Below are 18,714 nucleotides of genomic sequence, written 5' to 3'. Positions count from 1 at the left end.
TAAGTCCCAATCTTTTGGTCACTTAAGAAGTTCCTGATTGAAGCCTATTAATCGATACCGGGAGTTGTTAGAACACACAGGCCGATTTGTTTAGTCCGCTTTCAAGAACACCCAAAAAGATTGTGGGTAAGAATGATAACCTGCAATCGTTTGAACTTAGGGGGCGGGGGATCTTTATGGAATTATTATATGTTATTTTTCTCTCATGGAGCTTCTGGAGCAGTTCAAATATTCATTGAGTTTTGGGAAGTAATGTTTAAAGATTGGCATCATGCAGATTTTGTAAACCAATTTTAGTCACGCCAATATTGTATAATCAATTGACAGTAATTGTGACTTGGAGGCTAGTAATGACGCATGCCACCACATAGATTTAGGGATGCACACATGATCCCCACCATGCGCAGTTAGTTATGCTTTCATTAAGTAACACATGTGCATCTCTGACCTGGAACTGATTACTTATATTTATGTCTTAAGCATTAAGACACTCCCATGGTCTAATTTTTCTTATGTCTGAATTAACATGGTTTTGGAAGCTATCTTAGTTTTTATAACTACTGTCATAGTAGATAACTTCATCAGCAGCATTTGCTTTTTTGCCACTTACTAATACCAGACACAGTTTAATTACCAGTATAGATGTAATGTTCCAGCCAAATGTTTTGGACTACTCACTTTCGAAGTTAACTTAGAAAAGTTGTTTGGATTTCGTGATTTTATTGACTTCTGTAAAAAGGAAACGAAAATGAACATTTGTTCTGGCACAGTTTCAAAAATACTCCTAAATCCGGTCCTGGAAGTTCTGTTTGAAAATCACTGCCATCTTGTGGCATCTATAGATCTACTTCTCAAATCTCAAACTTATGTTACGTGTGGTAGTAACCATGCACTCCCTGACTATCCCTCTATAGGCACACTGATCATTCCTTAAACCTGAACACATTTCGTAATAGCACCAAGACACGTTAGCTCCTCCTTTTTTCAGCCTCTTTACGTTCTGTTAGTGAAATTGATTCCATGCGTTACTGCTATTTGCATGGTCTCCAGGTGCCCTTGCGAGTCTGAAAATAAGAGATGGGTTTGTCTGTTAGTGGAAGGTGAGGGAGAGCGCACAAGTGCATTTGCTTTGATGTTGGTAGTTGCAATTCAGAAAAAGTGGTCACTGTGTTGTTTTGCTCATAGGTGTTCTGGGTTGATGGCTGTACAAGATGTTTACTTCCATACGGGAGGCTTTGTGTGCCCGTGGCTTAAGTATGCATTGGCTGTGTTGAGATGATGTGAGTTATTGGAGGTGGTGTGGAGCTCTGCTGTTTGGTGTCTGCGTGGGAGGGGTTATTGGGCGTGGATGGGAGTGTGTGTGTGTGTGGCATAGTTGGTTTATGTGTTGTATGTTTGCAGGAGTGTAGAGCTTTTTAGTACGGGTTAGTGGGTGAAAGAGTGCACTCTTCATAGCATCGAGTTAAGTCGCAGTCAGGCAGGTAGCTTATTGGGTATGGCCTACGGCTTGTGAGTTAGCTCGGCATATTAAACCACCATGTACTCTTACGTCCCGTCCCCTTTCCTCCATACTGTATGGGCGTCCCTTCGAATGGACGGAAGACGGAAACTTTTTCACTAGAAAATAACCTTTGTCCCCTTTAGATTTAGAGGCGCGTGGGGGTGTGGCCCAGGGAGCATGCACTGCCCCGACTCCGCCCTCCGGCGCCACACCTCAGTCCCCTTTTCTGCGTCGATGGGAACAGGCCGAATTCACCAGTGCTCCTGTATTTGGTTTTGGCCATGTAATTCCACTCGCAGATACTTGTTCTCTTTGTCTTCTTTTTTGTCTTTTTATCATTCAGGTACTCGGTCCTCAGGCGTCACGCTCCTCCCCGGCGCATGTCGACTTCTACAGGGTTTAGCAGGTGTCCATCCTGCAACGGGCTCTTCCCTACTTCAGACCCCCACGCCCTCTGCTGACATTGCCTTGGCCCAGACCACAGTTGGCAATCTTGTTCAGCGTGTGACTCGCTGTTCTCATAAGCGCTGAAGAACAGACTAGCCAACTGGAGGGAGCTTTTCCAAAGGTCGCCTCCAGAGGACTTCAAGAACTTCGTGAAACATCGAAACAGGCCCATGGTAAGGCGGCTCCTGCGTGGGAGGGCCCGCTTGGGTCCTTCTACCAGCACGTGCACCGAGGCTGCTGCTGCTACCGGGCGAAGGGATCCGTGGATCCTCCCGGTGCCAGTGTTGCGGGACCGAAATGTTCTTTTACTGGATGTTCACATGAGGGGCTCCGCCCTTATACTGGCATCATGGCTGAGGGGCTATGCCCTAATACTGGCAATATGTCCGAGGGGGTGCCTAAATGCAGCTCTACCGACCGACGGGTCGATGGTGTCACACCTACCGGGCCTAGGTCCGAGGAGCAGGGTAGGCCTCGTGATCCACATGCAAGATTCTTGGAGCAGGCTGGGCCCAGCGGGCCGAGCAACACGCCGGAGACACGTGGCATGAAGCCTGCCAAAATGGCTGCTGCACCAGAAAAAGGCACCCGTCCGACGCCATTCCAGGAATTCGGCAAAGAACGAGTGCCTAGGTGGGACTGGCTTCAACCAGGTACGTGGCCTCAGCCTACCCCTCTTATGCGCAGGGCATCTTTCCTTTGCGTCCATATGGACAGAGTATGCAGCCGTCATAGCAGCCTCTCGCTACCCCGTCAGCTCCCCCTGCCACTGCTTCAGTCAGTGAGGTTTTCTTTGCGAGGTTCCTCTGCCTCATGAAGTCGCCTCGGATGGGCATTATCCTCAAGGACGCCATCAGGGAAGTAATTCCAGTCATGCTAGCGGCACCACAGACGCTTCTGCCGGCACCCCAGACCCCGGCGCAGCCGCCTCCTCCGGCTCCCCAGCCGCCTCCTCAACCTCCGCCGCCTCCTCAGCCTCTGGCCGCGGTCCCTGTGCCCCAGCCTCCGGCGCCAACTACTGCTCCTCCTCCACTGGATGATCCGCAGGATATGGATGAGGAGGAAGATCCGGACACGCCATCCTCAGCCAGGGCCTTCCACAAACGTCTTGCTGGTCTGGCGGAGTATCTGGGCCTAGCCCAACCCGAGGTCAAGCAGCTGGCAGAGGGGGTTCTGGCTGAAGTCCTCACACGATTCCCCTCTGTCAAATCGGGGATTCCTATGCAGACCTATGTTGTCTCCCTGGCCAAGAAGGGCTAGCTCAAACCCCACTCGGCCCAGCCCGTCAATCGACGCCTGGGCGGCAAGTACAGGCAAATGGAGGGGAATACACTCTTGCTTTCAGCCCATCCTCAGACACACTCCTTGGTGATCGCTGTGGCATCACTCTACTCCAAGTCTCAGTGGTCCTTAGCCGCCTCCTCTGTGGCGCTGCTAGGCAAGGAGGAGAAGGTCTTGGAGGCGTATGCCAAAAAACTCTATTCCAACGCTTCATTACGTCTGCGTCAGGCCAACACAGATGCAATGCTGGCAGCTGCCAACCAAAGATTATGGTGGGAAATTGCAGACTTCCTCCCAGAACTCCCCACCTACAGCCAATCACGTTTTAAGGCGGGGCTAGCCGAGGCCGAGCTGGTGGCACATAACCTCATGGAATCCTCAGTGGCCCATATTGACACCTCTGGCTGTGCCACCTGTATTGCCACGGACATGAGAAGGACAGCCTGGCTCCAGAACGCATACTAGATCTACCGTTCGAGGGGGGGGGGGGGACCTCTTCCATTCCTCTTCGGACGATGAGCTGGACAAGAAGAAAAACAGCTCACAAACAGCTAAGTCTTTATCCATCCTTACAAAGACCACTCCCAAATTGTACACTCAATCTCAGCAGCGCACAGAAAGGAGTTGTACGTACGGAGGGTCCTGCGGCTTCCAGGAACATAAATCCAGGCAGCCAGACCGCTCGCCATCTCAGAACCAACACAAGCAACAGAAAAGGCGAGGGGGGAAGAGTAAGGGCTTTTTCCAGTCCCCTCCTCAGCGACAGCCTCTGAGGGAAAGAAGGCATGACACGCCCCTTCAGGTCCACGTGTCTCCGGTGGGGGGCAGGCTTGCTCTCCATGCATATTTCTGGCTCCAGAATTTCACGGACCCCTGGATCCTCTCCGTAGTATCCACGGGGTACCGCCTTCTTATCCCAGTCTCTCCTCCCTCCTCCTCTCCACTCCCACAGGTTGGGACAGCAACTCTTTTGGCGGAGATCCGTTCGCTCGTAGAGAGCTAGGCAGTGGAGGAAGTCCCAGCCTCCCAGCGAGGCATTGGCTTTTAGTCCAGGATTTTTGCTATTCAGAAGAAGAACCAGGCGGGGCCTGAGAGTTGTGCTGGACCTTTCCACCCTGAACCTCTCCTTACCCCTGCAAAAATTCAAGATGGTTGCGCCAGCTTTTACAGCTGAGACATTATACAAGGGAGACTGGATGTGCTCCCTGGATCTGAAGGACGCGTACCTACACGTCCCGATTTGGCAGCCCCATCGTTCTTTCCTACGGTTCAAGATCATGGGCTACCATTTTCAATACAAGGTCCTTCCTTTTGGCCTCAACTCAGCCCCCGGAGTCTTTACCAGGCTCATGAATGCGGTGGCGGCCCTCCTCAGAGCGCAGGGCCTCCACATCTATCCACACTGCGACAACTGGCTCGTCAGGGCTACATCTCTGGAAGCGGTTCACCACTCTTCCCATGCCCTTATGACCACACTGCACGATCTGGGCTTCCCGCTCAATCTCAAGAAGTCGCAGCTGCAGCCTAAGCAGACATTCTTGGGTCTTATCTGGGACACGTGCTCCGAGAAGGTCTTCTCCTGGGTCTGCTAGCAGCGGTCCTATTAGCCGTTCCACACAAGAGACTAAGGATGAGGAGGATTCAGCTGCATTTTGCGGCCACATGGAACCAGGAGTGGGACTCTCAATCCGAGATGATCAATGTTCCACCATCTCTCCACCCGGACTTGAATTGGTGGTCCAGAGACTGCAAACTATGGTTGGGCAAGCCCTTCCGCCCACCCACTCCGCTGGCACAGCCGGGGGGCAAGGTCATTCATCCTGCGCCAGAGAAACTAGCCCTCACAGCGTGGTACCTGAGCAGGTATCTCTTCGGCACCCTAGCCTCTCACAGGCAATCTAGAGATCATACAGGGCGCCAGGAGCAATGCTATCCGGGCCCAGTACAAAAGCAAATGGACCAGATTCTACCACTGTCAGACTCCAAAGGAATCGACCCTCTGGTGTGCACCCTGGAAGTCATGGTCGCCTTTTCGGCACACCTCGCGCACTCGGGCATGCAGGTGGACACCTGCCGCACATACCTTGCATCCATTGGGGCTTACAGGAACTCGAACATCTGACGGGACTCGCAAGGCTCTACCTGCCCGTCAAGAGACCGCACCCTGTGTGGCACCTTAACATAGTTTTGGGAATCCCTTGCGCACAAAACTTTTGAGCCAATGGCGTCCATGGACATCAGGCTGGTCACCATCAAGACGGCCTTAATAGTCGGCCTTGGCTCGTAGAGTCCTCGAAATCAAGGTGCTGGTCGCCTCGGAACCATATACTACCTTTCACAAGGACAATGTAGTCCTGCGGACACACCCGGCATTTCTGCCCAAAGTTCCATCTGCTTTCCACTTGAACGAGGAAATAGTCCTTCCTATGTTTTTTCCTGATCCCAAGGACGAAGAACAGAGAGTGCTGCACTGCCTGGATGTCAAGTGTACCCTGAAATTCTACTTGGACAGGATCAAGGGCTTCCTTAAATCGGATGCCCTGTTTGTCACTTTTGGAGGCTCAAGACCCGGCTATCAGGCCTCTAAGGCTTCCATATCCCGCTGGATGGTCTATGCCATCAAAGAAGCATAGGAGGGCCAGCACAAGCTGCTCCCGGCCAACATGCATGCCCACGCAGTCGGGGCCAAGGCAATGGCCATCGCATTCCAGCACCATGTCCCTTTGCAAGTCAGAAGCAGGGCGGCCAATTGGGCCTCTCCTTCTGCTTTCTGCAAGCATTACTGTTTGGATGCCGGCTCTAGATCTGATGCAGCCTTCGGACAGGCGGTTCTCAGGAACCTTTTTGCTTAAGGTGGGTCTCCTCTCCACCCTGGGGTTACAATCAGGTGTAATCGCCCACACAGTATAGAGGAAAGGGGACGGGACGTAAGAGTGATTATAAGTTACTCACTGTAGTGACTAACGTACTCTTAATCCATAGTCCCCTTTCCTCCATACGTCCCACCAACCTCCCCCCTAATAATACTGGTGTCAATAGGCAATGTTAACTCTATTATCGACACCTCAATGGGGACAGAGGTGTGGCGCTGGAGGGCAGAGTCAGGGCAGCGCATGCTCCCTGGGCCGCACCCCCGCGCGCCTCTAAATTTAAAGGGGGAAGAAGGTTTTTTCTGATGAAAAAGGTTTTGTCTCCCGTACCTTGGAAGGGACGCCCATAAAGTATGGAGGAAAGGGGACTATGGACTAAGAGTACATTAGTCACTATGGTGAGTAACTTATAATTTTTTTACTGCTTTCCCAAAGGTCAGGTATTCCTCTGTTTTGCCTATTCCCTTTTTAAGGGAATTCCAGAGTTTCATTGAGGTGCTTGAAAATGCTGATGCGCCATATTTCCTTATTGAATAATGTTTTGTTCAAGTCGCATGCCATTGCTACACCTAGAGATATGTTTGGCCTGTAGATGGAGATTTCTTCTTTCGGGAATTCTGCTCCTTGGCTGTGAATTGCACTGTGAACAATGGAGAGTATTTTGAAATAGATTGTTTTATTGACTGCTTACCAGTGTTAATGGTCTTAGTGGTGGCGTGATATGTTCTCTTGAGTTGAGTCTTAGAGGAAGTCTTGCTGCTGCGTTCTGGATTTGTTGTAATTTTTTGGTGAGGTAGTCAGGCATGCCAAGGTAAATGCTGTTGGTATAGTCTATTCTTGACATGACAAGTGAGATAATGGAGGATTGTTATGTGTGGAAAAGTGAGCAATGGTAATATCCATCTGATCGTAGGTGGAAGAAGCATTTCTTTACTACTGTGTTAATTTGATGTTACAGTGTTTGCTCATCGTCCATCAGGATTCCGTGATTTTTAATCACTTTAAAGGCTTCTGGTCTGGTTTCCATTTCCATAGGCTATGGTATGGGCAATTGGATGGAAGGACTTCTGGGCGTGATCATGATTTTAGTTTTATCCGGGTTGAGTTTAAGGTTGTTGTTGCATTGATTTGTGAGAGGCAATGAATCAGGGTTACATCTATCTTTGCTGGTGTTGATTTTGGAGATGTTTTGAGTGTCATCTGCATAGTTGTAGCATGTAAGGCTGTATTGTTTGATGAGTTTTAGGATTGTAGCCATGTAGATGCTGAGGACGACCACATGCAAGTATGTGTGAGGTTGAGCTGAAATGGGTAACCAGGTGTTATCCGTTCTTTGTGTCATGAACAATTTCATCCATTGTAGCGAGATGTTGCTTACCCCGATTTTTTCTATTCGTTTGGCTGTCAAAAGTGCTAACCGGTCTAATATTATCAGTGTGAAGATGGTGTTGGAGTCTGAGTTTATTTTTAGGTTGTCACAGTTGGAGAGTAGTGCTGATTCAGTGCCTTTCATGGGTGTGAAACCAATGTGTGACTGGTTCACATGTTTGTTAGGATTTGCTTTTATACATACATTACTAAGAGTTTGGCTCTGCAAGCGATGTTTGATATTGGCTTGTAATGGGGAGTAGGTTGGCTGTGCTTCCTGTGCGAACTTTGAGAAGGGGTTTATTGTGGGAGGATTTGAAGCTTCTGGGGATGCTCCCTGTTTTCGCAGAGAGGCTCACGAGCTTGTGGAAGTATTGTGCAGCATGTCCTTTGCTGCTGCTGATCTTGTAAATGTGTGATGGGCAGGGGTCTGCTGGGGAGCTAGCGTTGTTGCTTTCCTTCACCAGTGTGGAAAAGTCATCTGTGGAGTGGAGATCACTACAAAACATTTCAGAATTGTAGTTGCTATTGGGGATGCGTCAATGGGGATATTGTTGCTTATATCCATGGGTATCGAGCTAATGACTTGCTGGATATTTATGACTCCGTTTTTAGGTCGTCACAGAGTATCTGCAAGGAAGTGGGGACATTATTGCATGATGTTGGGTCATCATGTTAATGATGTTGAACATCTCTTTCTGTGTATCGCTTGCTTTCGAGATTCGTTCGGCTTAGTGCATTTTCTTTGCTTATATGATTTATGCTTTATAGAACCGTATCAGTTTTTAGTACACAATTGTGTCATGTTGATTATGTTTTCTCCATGTTTGTTCAAATTTTCAGTTTGTTTTCTTCCAACTTCAGAGGTGGGTGGTTGGGCTGAACCATTTAGCAGCCAATTTCTTTTGTGAGAGGGAGTTGGTTCGGTGCCATGGAGTCTAGGAGTGCTCTGATCCATTATTGCAGCGTCTCTTATTTCTTCTGTTGAGAGGGTGTCCTGGAGAGAGTTGTGCGGTTTTGTGGATTACAATATGGAATTGAGTTCCACTGTGTCGAGGGAGTTTGTTTATTTTCTCAATGTAAGCTCAATTTCTGTGGGCATCACGTGCACGCACCTGGAGAGTGAAATACAAAATTAATCATAAGGGGGTCGGGTAACCATAGAAAAAAATCAAATCCAAAATTACCTAAGTAGAAATTACCACACATTTTTGGTTGAACCTTTGAAAGTTATGTATATTTTTATAGAAAAATAGGTGGGAGTGGGGTAAGGGTATAAGTTAAGGTTGTTTGGAAGTTGGGGGGGACGGAGGGGAGTGAGAATGGTCCTAACTCTCATTATTAAAAAAATAAGGGGCAAAAACCCAAAAGTAATTTTCGTTTTCGATCAAACAAAATTTGGTCATTTCTACTTGGGTATTATATTTTCGGTTATTTCATGGACAAACCAGGTTGTCACCCCAGAGAATGTGAACTGTGGGAGCAGTTGCAGTTAGAATTTCTTTGCAGAAAATTGCATTTAATGTGCACCTGCCAGTGTCTGTAGCCCCCCTTGCAATTTGTTGTAGGTGCACGCTGGCTGGGTGGTAGGTTACTGATTTGGTAGAGTTGCCATGCTACCATTCGAAAAAGATAAAGACTTCTAGTAGGGTCAAATGCTTGTGGTTAACTGCGATGCTGAGTATGCTGTCTGCACATTTCACTGTGAAAGTCATGGTTGTATGTGGGTGGTCTGTAAATGAGTGGGAAGGATAGATTTGTTTGATGGTCCAATTTTAGGTGGAGAAAAAGTGATTCATATTCTGCGATTTTAGCAATTGTGCTGTTGTGATTCTTCAAAAGCTGTGGCTAGATATCCTTCTCTGTTGGCTTGCCTGAGTTTGGTGTTGCTAGGGAGGGATTGGTGTGCAACTACCTTTGAAGCCATCCTTTCACCTGTTTTCCGTGAGGAAAAGCATGTCCCCTCCCCCTTTGCTGAGCAGCTTCTTTATGACTGTGCTATGCTTCAATATTGATCAGGTAAAGGTCAGCACATGCACTGCATTTAGAAGAAATGTGGTATATTTAGCACACCGATTGCACTTTAAGAACTTTGAATGCTGGCACTTGTATTGCACTTAGAAGAACTGTATTAGTTGGATGCATCGGATTGTGGGCAGTCTGTGGCATTAGATGAATCTGGGAGTGGACATCTTGTGTTGCGCCTTATAATGTTAGCCCGCCTATTATTCTCAAGGATATATGTTGGTAACTGTGAGGGGTCAGGAATGAAAGCCAGGCACACAGAGGTCATGTTTTGGTTTTACACTTTTATTCAACTTAAATGAGTTGGGAAAATGTCTCTCTGGCCCTATTCTAAAGAGGCGTTTCCTTACCTAAAAAACAAACTAAGGATCTGTCTTTGTCAGGATGCTGTAAACCAAAAGCGGTCCTTGTGTCCAAACAATCTATCCTGACCCTCACACTAAAACAAAACAATACAGTGAAAAAGGGAATGTTTATAAACTGGTATTTCGGAAAAAGCGTTCTTAAAGAAAAGTAGAATACTGCACATAAATGTTCTCCAGAAATGCGGAAGACATTATCTCCAAAGGGGATACCCTTCCCCATGATTCTTCACTGGTATCACAAAATGTCTCTGAATCTTAGTTCTTTTCTCTTTCTTGGACCACAACAGTTCTGTAAACATTGTTGAGTCTTAAAGATCCTTTTTAACACAAAGTTCCTGCTTGTAACACAGATTGCCTTACTTGTTCAGCCAACATTTTTCTGCTTGACATGCTTTGTATTACTGTACGTTTGCTGGCGTACTCTCCTGCCAGGATGCTTGATGCACTGTCAATTGCCTGGTGTATTCTCCTGCCAGGACGTCTCTTCTGTTTCACAACTGCCTGATATATGCTGGCCAGTACTTGGTGTGGTTTGTCTTTTGTCCTCAAATAGCATATACCTTTTTGGTTGGCAAGCTATATCTACTTGACAGATATTCACTTTGCTTTTCTTAAGTTCAAAACCTTTTCTCTTCAAGTAGAATATACTTTTCTGATTGACTTGGTATATCTACTTGATAAAACATTCACTTTCACAGCGTTCAGAATCTTTTGCCTTAGTGATCCAAAACATTCTTCTTAGCATTTCACTTCCTGTACATTTATAAAGTTCTAATCTTCTTTAGCACAGTTGCCATAACTCCCTGGGGCCCCACTCTGCCTTGGCCGACTCACTGATTTCCTGTAGAATTTGTGGTCTTGTTCGTGCGCACACTGTATGCTTTCACTGTCTGTTTCCCATTGATGATGGCTCTGACATAACTTCAGGGTTACTTGCGTCTCCACGGCCCAGCTTATTCGCACCATGCTTCCCTTCTTTTGTGCCGGTGGGCTTCCTCGCTCTACCACGCTGGTTTCTGCTTGCAGCCTCTGCACAAAAGGTTGGGTTTCCCTCTCCTGTATGCTGGCTCGCATCTCCAGTCTCTGCATGTCTTTGTTGAACCCCTGATATCTTCTCTCGAGCTCCCTCTCAGTGTGCGGTTCAGATTTCCAAAGGTCCCCTACACAGGTGTCTTTTCCCAACAACAACCACACTCAATGCAGTTGCAGCTTTGTGTCAACTCCTTCATCCTCATCATCTCAGTACTGGGAGAATCATGGAATTTGGAGTCCCTTAATGGTTTTTGTTGTAAAATGTTTGAGGAGACTTTTCCAAGGGCTTTACATGGGAATTAAGTTCTACCTGAAGGGAAACTAGAACGGGAAAAAGGTCTCTTAGAATTCTTGGAATTCTTAGACGAGCTATTCTTAGTACTGTTCGTTTTCACATTACAATTGAGAAATGTATTTATAGAGTGTTGGAAAAAGATTCTTTCTTTCCCTAAGGGAGGAATAGACACATGGCAATAAGCTATTAGGGCATCTGGAAATAGGGAGTCTTCCCAATGATAAAATGAGGGATACCATGTTGCATCCAATGAAGTCATGACATCTCCCCAGTAGTTGTCTCATCCAATGTGATCCTCCCTCATATAACTGCCAGCAGGGTCACGATCAGGTAGCGGTTGCCATCCCCTGGCCACATGGGAGGAGATTTCCACCAGGGAATCCGTGATGACTCCATTGGATTCTTCACATCACCCCTCATTCCACTTATAGATTCTCAAGTTAGCCATTGTATCACATACTGGTAATATGCAGGTATCCTTGATATCACATTTAATAGATTCCTTTTGGTAGCATTTGTAGAACCTGGAAGATATTTAGTAAAACTATAAAGGTAACCTGTCTATTGCATTTAGAGAATCCTATTTTCCTAGATCCTATGGTAGCCTGTCTGTCTCGTCTAGAAGATGTGTAAGGACAACCAGTCCATTGTGCTTAGAAAACTTAAGGGGCCTGTCCCTAGTGCCTACAAGAATCTACAAGGGTAGCTGGATTTCTTCCTCACTGACGATCGGATGACACGCCGACATCAAAGATGAGCTTCATCTGAGCTTAAGGTAAGTATAAACGCACCACTTTGGTGGACATCAGCCGCAAGCACGGCTATCCATCCACACACTTTAGAATGCAGCTGTGACTAAGACAAATTCGCTCTTGCTGGACCTGTAACCGCTTCACCCTTACACCAGACTTGCATCCACAACTCGGCCATTAGAATACAGCAACAACCTACTACAATTTTTGGTCTAGCTGGTCACATACAAAGTCTAATGCACTAGCGCTCTGTCGTGAGCACCCTCAGTACCCATCCATGTGCCTGACCTCTTGGGTTGCTTACTGGAGCCTAGCCAGCCCACCTAATTGCTAATTTTGTCCAAATACAGAAACACACTTTTAGGCTTTTGTTGTGAAATTTCTCATACCTGGACTGTGGTCCCCAAGGGCATTCCTTCCAAAATGAGCCTTGAGGCCATACACATGGGAAAAGGCACTATATAAATGACAACTACAATACAATACAATCAGATTGCAGTACATTTTTTAGTTTTCCTGGTGCTGTTAATCCATTAGAGGTTGTGTCGATAGCGCTGTTGCCCCTTGTCATTCGATCCATTGATTGACTTTGGTTTGAAGGCTGAGTGGGTGGCCTATTTTTGTTTCTGGTTCTTCATTGAGGAGTTCGAGTAGGTTGCATGTAGGATCAATGTCGCTTTCGCAGATGCATGTGATTTTTGTGAGTAAGTATTCTGTTGAGTCGCCAGTCATTGGTGATAAAAGGTGTATTCAGGTGGGCTGCTTCTTTTCATATCCTTTGTGAATCTCTTAGTCCGTTGGTGGAGGTTGCCTCTTCTCTGCCGAAGTGGGTGTGACTTCTTAGGTTGGCCGATAATGGGGCTTTTTAGGTGGATAGGTATTGCAAGCCCGAAAGTGATTTTAGTCAAGGTGTCGCGAAAGGGCTGTTGTTTGGGAAGGTGCTGCGTGAGATTTCCTAGAGTTTTGAGGCTCTGTGAAGTAATTGGTTGCATTCTTTGGATTCTTTCGCAGGTGTTTGCGCTTTTGTGTAGTTTTTATCTGGCAGTCGTTCCGTGAGTGATCCATTTTGGCATGGTTTGTATGATTGGTTTACAGTGAGATGTGATCCGAGCGAGCTGCCTGTATTTTGTAGCGCTTAGGGTGCCTGTCGTTTTTCTTCTGCGTGCCTTGTGGTAAACTTGGTTACTGGGAACTGATTATACTACATCAGTGGATTCAGTGAGATTTAGTTCATCCGGGTAGCAATCTGTGTGGCGCTTTGACTTGTGAACTGTGGGTTAATATTTCCCTGGAAGTGTAATAGAGCATTTAAAGGAGTTTTTCTATGGCAAGAGGGCAGTGCAGGGAGTGAGTTTTAGAGTTGGTTTTGGGGAATCTCAGTGGAACAGCTATCAAAGTTATCGGAGTAACCAACTATGGAGTGGTGAATCATTTACAGCATTGTCCCTTACCTTAAACTGTGTGCTCCAATGGATCAGGGTAGAGGGCTATGTTGCTAGGCAAATGAGTGGCACCCTAAGCCTTTGCCCTTCGCTGGCTACTGTGAGAAAACTCAAGGTGTCTCACCCAATAGTCCCCAGGGATCTGTCATCCAGGTGGCCAGGACACTGCCATCGCAATTGGATCCAGTTCCCGGGATGGACCAGTTTGCGAAGATCATCTAGATGAGGGTTTTTTGGGGGAATGGAAGTGGGACGCCGAAGGCTGAGACGCTGTATCTTCTTCCCTGTAACACCTTTTCCCATCCTACCAGGTAGGATACCTAGAAGATCAACCAACGCAAACACTTTCTCACGGACAGTTCATCGTGAGCGACAACGGACTAACACCAGAGGCATTTTCCTGACATATCCCAACACAAGGGTCAGGCAGAGTCAGGCAATTACTGATAATTACACACCCCTGACTTCCATCACACTTCTCCACATGAATAAAAGACAGAGCACGAAAGCACACTCTGAGCAAGGTGAAACACATAAGGAAGCAGCAATTCCAAGATGGCAGCTTAAACCGAGGAGAAAGGCGGCGAGACCAGAGAGGGCTGCAAGGAAGGAACTACCCTTGAACTTTTCGGGGAAGAACCGCGACTTTGAAGAGGCCTCAAGTAAAAGAAACCTAAGACCGGGAATTGCAGCTGAAGAACGATGCAGTGTGTGTCGAAGGTACACATGGCCGTCCCGCATTGTTTGCCAAGGCGGGGAGAAGTGATTGCTGCTGTGGTACTGTTCTTGGTTCCGACAACAAAGCAACGCCAATGAATTGAGCACAGCCGGTGAGTCGGGAAGACTGATTGCAACCTTGAGCGTAACACAGTCCGGTCTGCTATCGGCAACATTGTATGAGGAAAGATGACTCATATGTGATTGAACTTTATGAAACCGAAATAAATACCAGATACAGAGTGGTCCTGTGCCACGTGGGTGCTCACTCGAAGGTCTCTGTTTGGTATCCAACTGAGCATGTGAAATTTATTGAACTGTGCAATCAAAGTGGTCCTGCAGCAGATCAAGCTAAATCCTGTGCATATTCGAAAGTCTTTGATAGCCTATGAACTGAAATTGTCTCGAGCCTGGCTGAAGCAGACTAATTGTATAAAAGGGAATCTGAGCCAGAAAGAGAGGGATCCGGTATGAACTGTGAGTCACCCAAGCAGATATTGCTGTGGCAAATGTGAACCTGACTGAGGGATGCCTGCAAACTAAAATTGGTCTGAGCCCGGCTGAGAGAGGCTTATTCTATAAAAAAAGGATCGGAGCCTGGCTGAGGGGGATCCATGATGAAGAGTGACTCGCCCGACATAATATTTTGAAAGGAACCTTTTTTGGTTATTTTTGATACATCAGGCCCTCTGAATCAAGATACATTGAACATAAGAGAGTTGGGCACAAAAGGCTCTGATGTTGATAAAAGGAACTGTGTACACATATGGAAGAAGCCCAAGAGTGTGCCATGCTAGAGTGAACTGCCTGAACATGCTTACTATCATTTTGTGATCACTTCTTACTTTTGCGTGAACATTACCCCACACTATTTGTAATTTAGCAGTAAGGATTGACAATAGGATTTTTAGTACACGCAACGTTTTATTTGGCAAGACTCCACTAAGACTGTATTGTTATTATGAGATGGGCGTAGCTTGCTCCCATCTTAGATTTAGATAGGCATTTTTCTCACCCTTGATAAAGTTCAATAAACACCCTTGAACTGTGGTCACTTGTGTCTGTCTGTCTTTGATACCATGCCTTCTTTACACTACCCTAGGCTAAATAGAAATGTGACTACGGGATGGGGTCAGGTGACTGCCTGGTTCTTTAGGAGGCCTGGATTTCCCAAAGGGATTGTGACATAGGGGTGTGCATGATGGAACCTTCCAATCCAACTCACAAAACAATCCTTGCTGTTTTAAAGCTTTAAAAAAAGAATGGGAAATCAGATTTCAAGTTACAGCATATACAAATTCCCCAGTAATAGAAAACGAACAGCTCCTTGCAATACCAATCTTCTCTGCAGACGAAACTAAGCGCTGTCATTTTTGGCTCTTGCTCCTTAGACTGGGGAGATGGAGGGTTTGGGGGCCTGTCTGGGGTCTTTAGGAGGCCTTGATTTCACAAAGGGATTATGGGAGATGGGTGTGAAATTGGGTTGCTTGCAAGGGTAATTCTGTTTTCAGCAAAAGCATCATATTTAATTAACTTAACATGCTTGCATTACTCGCTGATCGGGAGTTGAAGTGTGCAATCTAATTGTTAAAGTCTTTCAAGTTGCTTAATCTGGCTCCAACCAAGTCCCTCTATTCTGCCAACAATACTTAACTATTTGCTAATCACATGGTTGAGCCCCTCTCTCCACAGGGTCCATGTACTTTTAAACTAGTACCGGCTGCTAAAGAGGTTGATAAAGGCTCAACAAAATCCTGAAAATGCAGGTCTTTGCTTCTTCTCACAATAATTGAGTAGAATCGACGACAGAAAGAAACTCACAGAAGTGTTCATTGGTCTCAAAATCGCTAAGAGAGCTACGTTAGGTGAGAATAGTTGCAACAATGCTTTCAGAATGCTTGGAATAGCTTGGAATACACTGGTGTATGGCTGCTTGTTGCATTGAGCATAGACAATGTGTCCTAGCACTTCAAGCCAAACTATTCCTATTTTGGTTCCCATCTATAATAGAACATGCAGCCTAAGAATTATGTTTATCATGTTGCAAGTTATTCGCATTGTTTTTGAAGTAGTAACGTAAGCATGGTTACACACATGTATATCTGCAGTGCACAGGGCCTGGTCTTCTTTTCATCTCTCATTAATCATAAAAACAGAGCAGTCAATGGGTAAGGCATGAACTGCCAGAATCACTGACATCCCAGTACTTGGCGCAGTAGTAGAGTTCTCCAGCATGGGTCTGGCATGGATTCACATGCTCATGAATATTCCCGTCGTCAGACTCGGAATCCTCGGTAAAAAGAAAAACTGTTTCACTTTCAAAACTGTATTTCTCCTCTAAACCAATCACTGTCCACTGGGTCATACTGCCTCCACCCAATGACAGTCCTTTCCCTAAGCCCCACCTCTGCCAGCCATCTTCTGATTTTGACTGCACGCTTCAGTGTTGGGAGTCCTCCAGTTGCTCTCCGAGCTATGTTCTTTTTTCCAGGTTCTCTTTTTCTTCCATCAGAGCCCCTTTGCTCCTATCTACATCGGCCGGCAACGGCGATCTGTTTTCGGTGATGGTGCGCCCCTCAAGGGCCTTTATTCGTTGAAGTTTCTGAAAGGTCAACTTGGGCCTACTTTGCGCTCTCTTACATAACGGAGGAGACAAAGGAGGGAAGGACCCTCTTCAGACCCTGCACCCAATGCGGGTTAAGGACCGTTTTTGTGGAGGACAACCATCAAAAGTGTCTGTACTGCCTGCACCCGGACCACAACGAGGATGGATGTGAGATATGCATGAGTTTGTCAAAGAAAACGAAGAAAGACAGATATAGCAGGCTGGCGGCATGCCTCAAGTCGAGCAAGGGTCCTGACCCATCTTCCGAGCAGGGTCATGCTCGACTCCAAGAGGAGGTCGAAGTCCTTTGAGGAAGCCCCATCTGTGGGGGTCCAAGAGAAGGCCAAATGCTGCAAGGCCAATTCCGCCTGGTTAGCCACGGATGCTTCCCAGGTTGGATAGACTGCAATTGTCATTGTCGTCCACCACCTCAGCCGGCCTGGCAACAGGTTCCTCCTGAAAGAGGAAGTCCTCCACCCCGGCCAAGTTACGGGACAAATCAGAGAAACGAAGGCCGGAACAAGAGAAGAGGGCCTCACAGCAGGCTCACCCAGCACAGCCAAAGACCTTGTCGACCGCTTTGTCTACACCCTCTGCGACGACCGCTACGGCAGGAGGTACCGACCCAGCAAGGGTGGTCCCTACAGCACGGAGAGTGTCCCTGCCTCCCAGGCGTGATACGGCCACCGAGGCAGCAGCGAAGGCTGTGTGCACCCCTGGAGGGTGGGGAGGGGAGGTACCGGTTAATATTCCAGTATCCAGCCCTCAGGAGGGGAAAATGGGCCTGCGGCGCAGAGGCCCCAAAGCAGACCACCAAGGTTCCATATGATCAGGCAGTGGACATTTACTCCATGGACGGCGACCAAGCGTCCGTCCATACAGTCCACAAGGAGGAAGGCGGTGCAGGGCCTAGCACTCCATCATTCACTCCCCATCCGAGGGACATATCCATGAACATCCTGTTAACTCTCCACACGCTAGTGACAGAGATCCAGCAAAGATTGCCTTCTACACCGGCACCTGTTGTACCGCAGGCCCCTGACCAGCCTCCATGTAAGAAGAGGAAGCATCACCTGACGCCATCTCATCAGCCTCCTCCACCACGTCGGGACCCGACTCCACCAGTGGATCTGGATATACACATGGACACTGATACAGACACAGCCACGGCGTCCACGGGAACCGGCGAAGATGAGGACTTGGTCCCGGCGGACAACGAATCCTTCACCTGGATACTCCTCATAGAGGCTCTCCACCAGACGAGGTAGGATCATTCCACTCGATCTCCAGGGCCTCCGAGCTGTCCAACTGGTGCCTGAGGAAAACAAAAAGGAGGGCTTCCTACACCAGCGATGAGAGTCCAAGAGGAAGACGTTCATGGAAGTACCCTTTTTGGACGACATTTGGGAATAAGGCCTGGCCCTCATGAAAAACCCATGCACGACTCTGCCTAAACAAGACAGGTTGGAGAAGATGTACAGGGTGCCGGACTCTGCACCCAAGTGCTTAAGCCCACAACCATCACCGGATTCGGTAGTGTCGGCCACCACAAGGAAACGTTCAGCCAACTCGGCCTCTGCATCATCGTTCCCCCACGGACAACGAGGAGAAGATGATGTACACCATGGGGAAGAGAGTAATTTACACAGTGGCATCCACGATCAAAGAGGCTAATGCTCTCACTATCTTGTCACAATATGACAGGGAGCTCCGTACAAGCTGGGCCCTATCCTGGAATTCCTTCCCGATGACAAGAAAACCGAGACTCTCACCCTCTTCCAAGAAGGGGAGGTGGCGTCGGACCATGCCATTACAGTGGCAGTGGACATCGCCGACACGGGCTTCCGACAGATGGTAAACAGTGTTTGACTTCATCGGCAGGGATGGTGGAAGGCCACTAACCTTCTCCAGGACATTCATGCAGAGGTGCTGGACATACCTTTCGACGGTGAAAATCTGTACGGGAAGGCGGCCGACGAATCCCTTCAAGACTTAAAGACGGACATGGAGACAG

The 18,714-nt window shown here is 47.5% G+C and overlaps 1 protein-coding gene across 7 annotated transcripts in view; it reads left to right on the top strand.

The window, feature by feature from the left end:
* Positions 1–18,714, top strand: part of C2CD5 (C2 calcium dependent domain containing 5) — a 2,654,621-nt gene that overhangs the window by 985,883 nt on the left and 1,650,024 nt on the right. The gene's annotated exons all lie outside the window — the stretch shown is intronic.

Source organism: Ambystoma mexicanum, chromosome 12 (assembly GCF_040938575.1).
Source record: "Ambystoma mexicanum isolate Mex_15411 chromosome 12, UKY_AmexF1_1, whole genome shotgun sequence".
Lineage (NCBI taxonomy): Eukaryota > Metazoa > Chordata > Amphibia > Caudata > Ambystomatidae > Ambystoma > Ambystoma mexicanum.
Note: the sequence above shows the minus strand (reverse complement) of the source record. Positions and strands in the feature narration are given on the sequence as shown.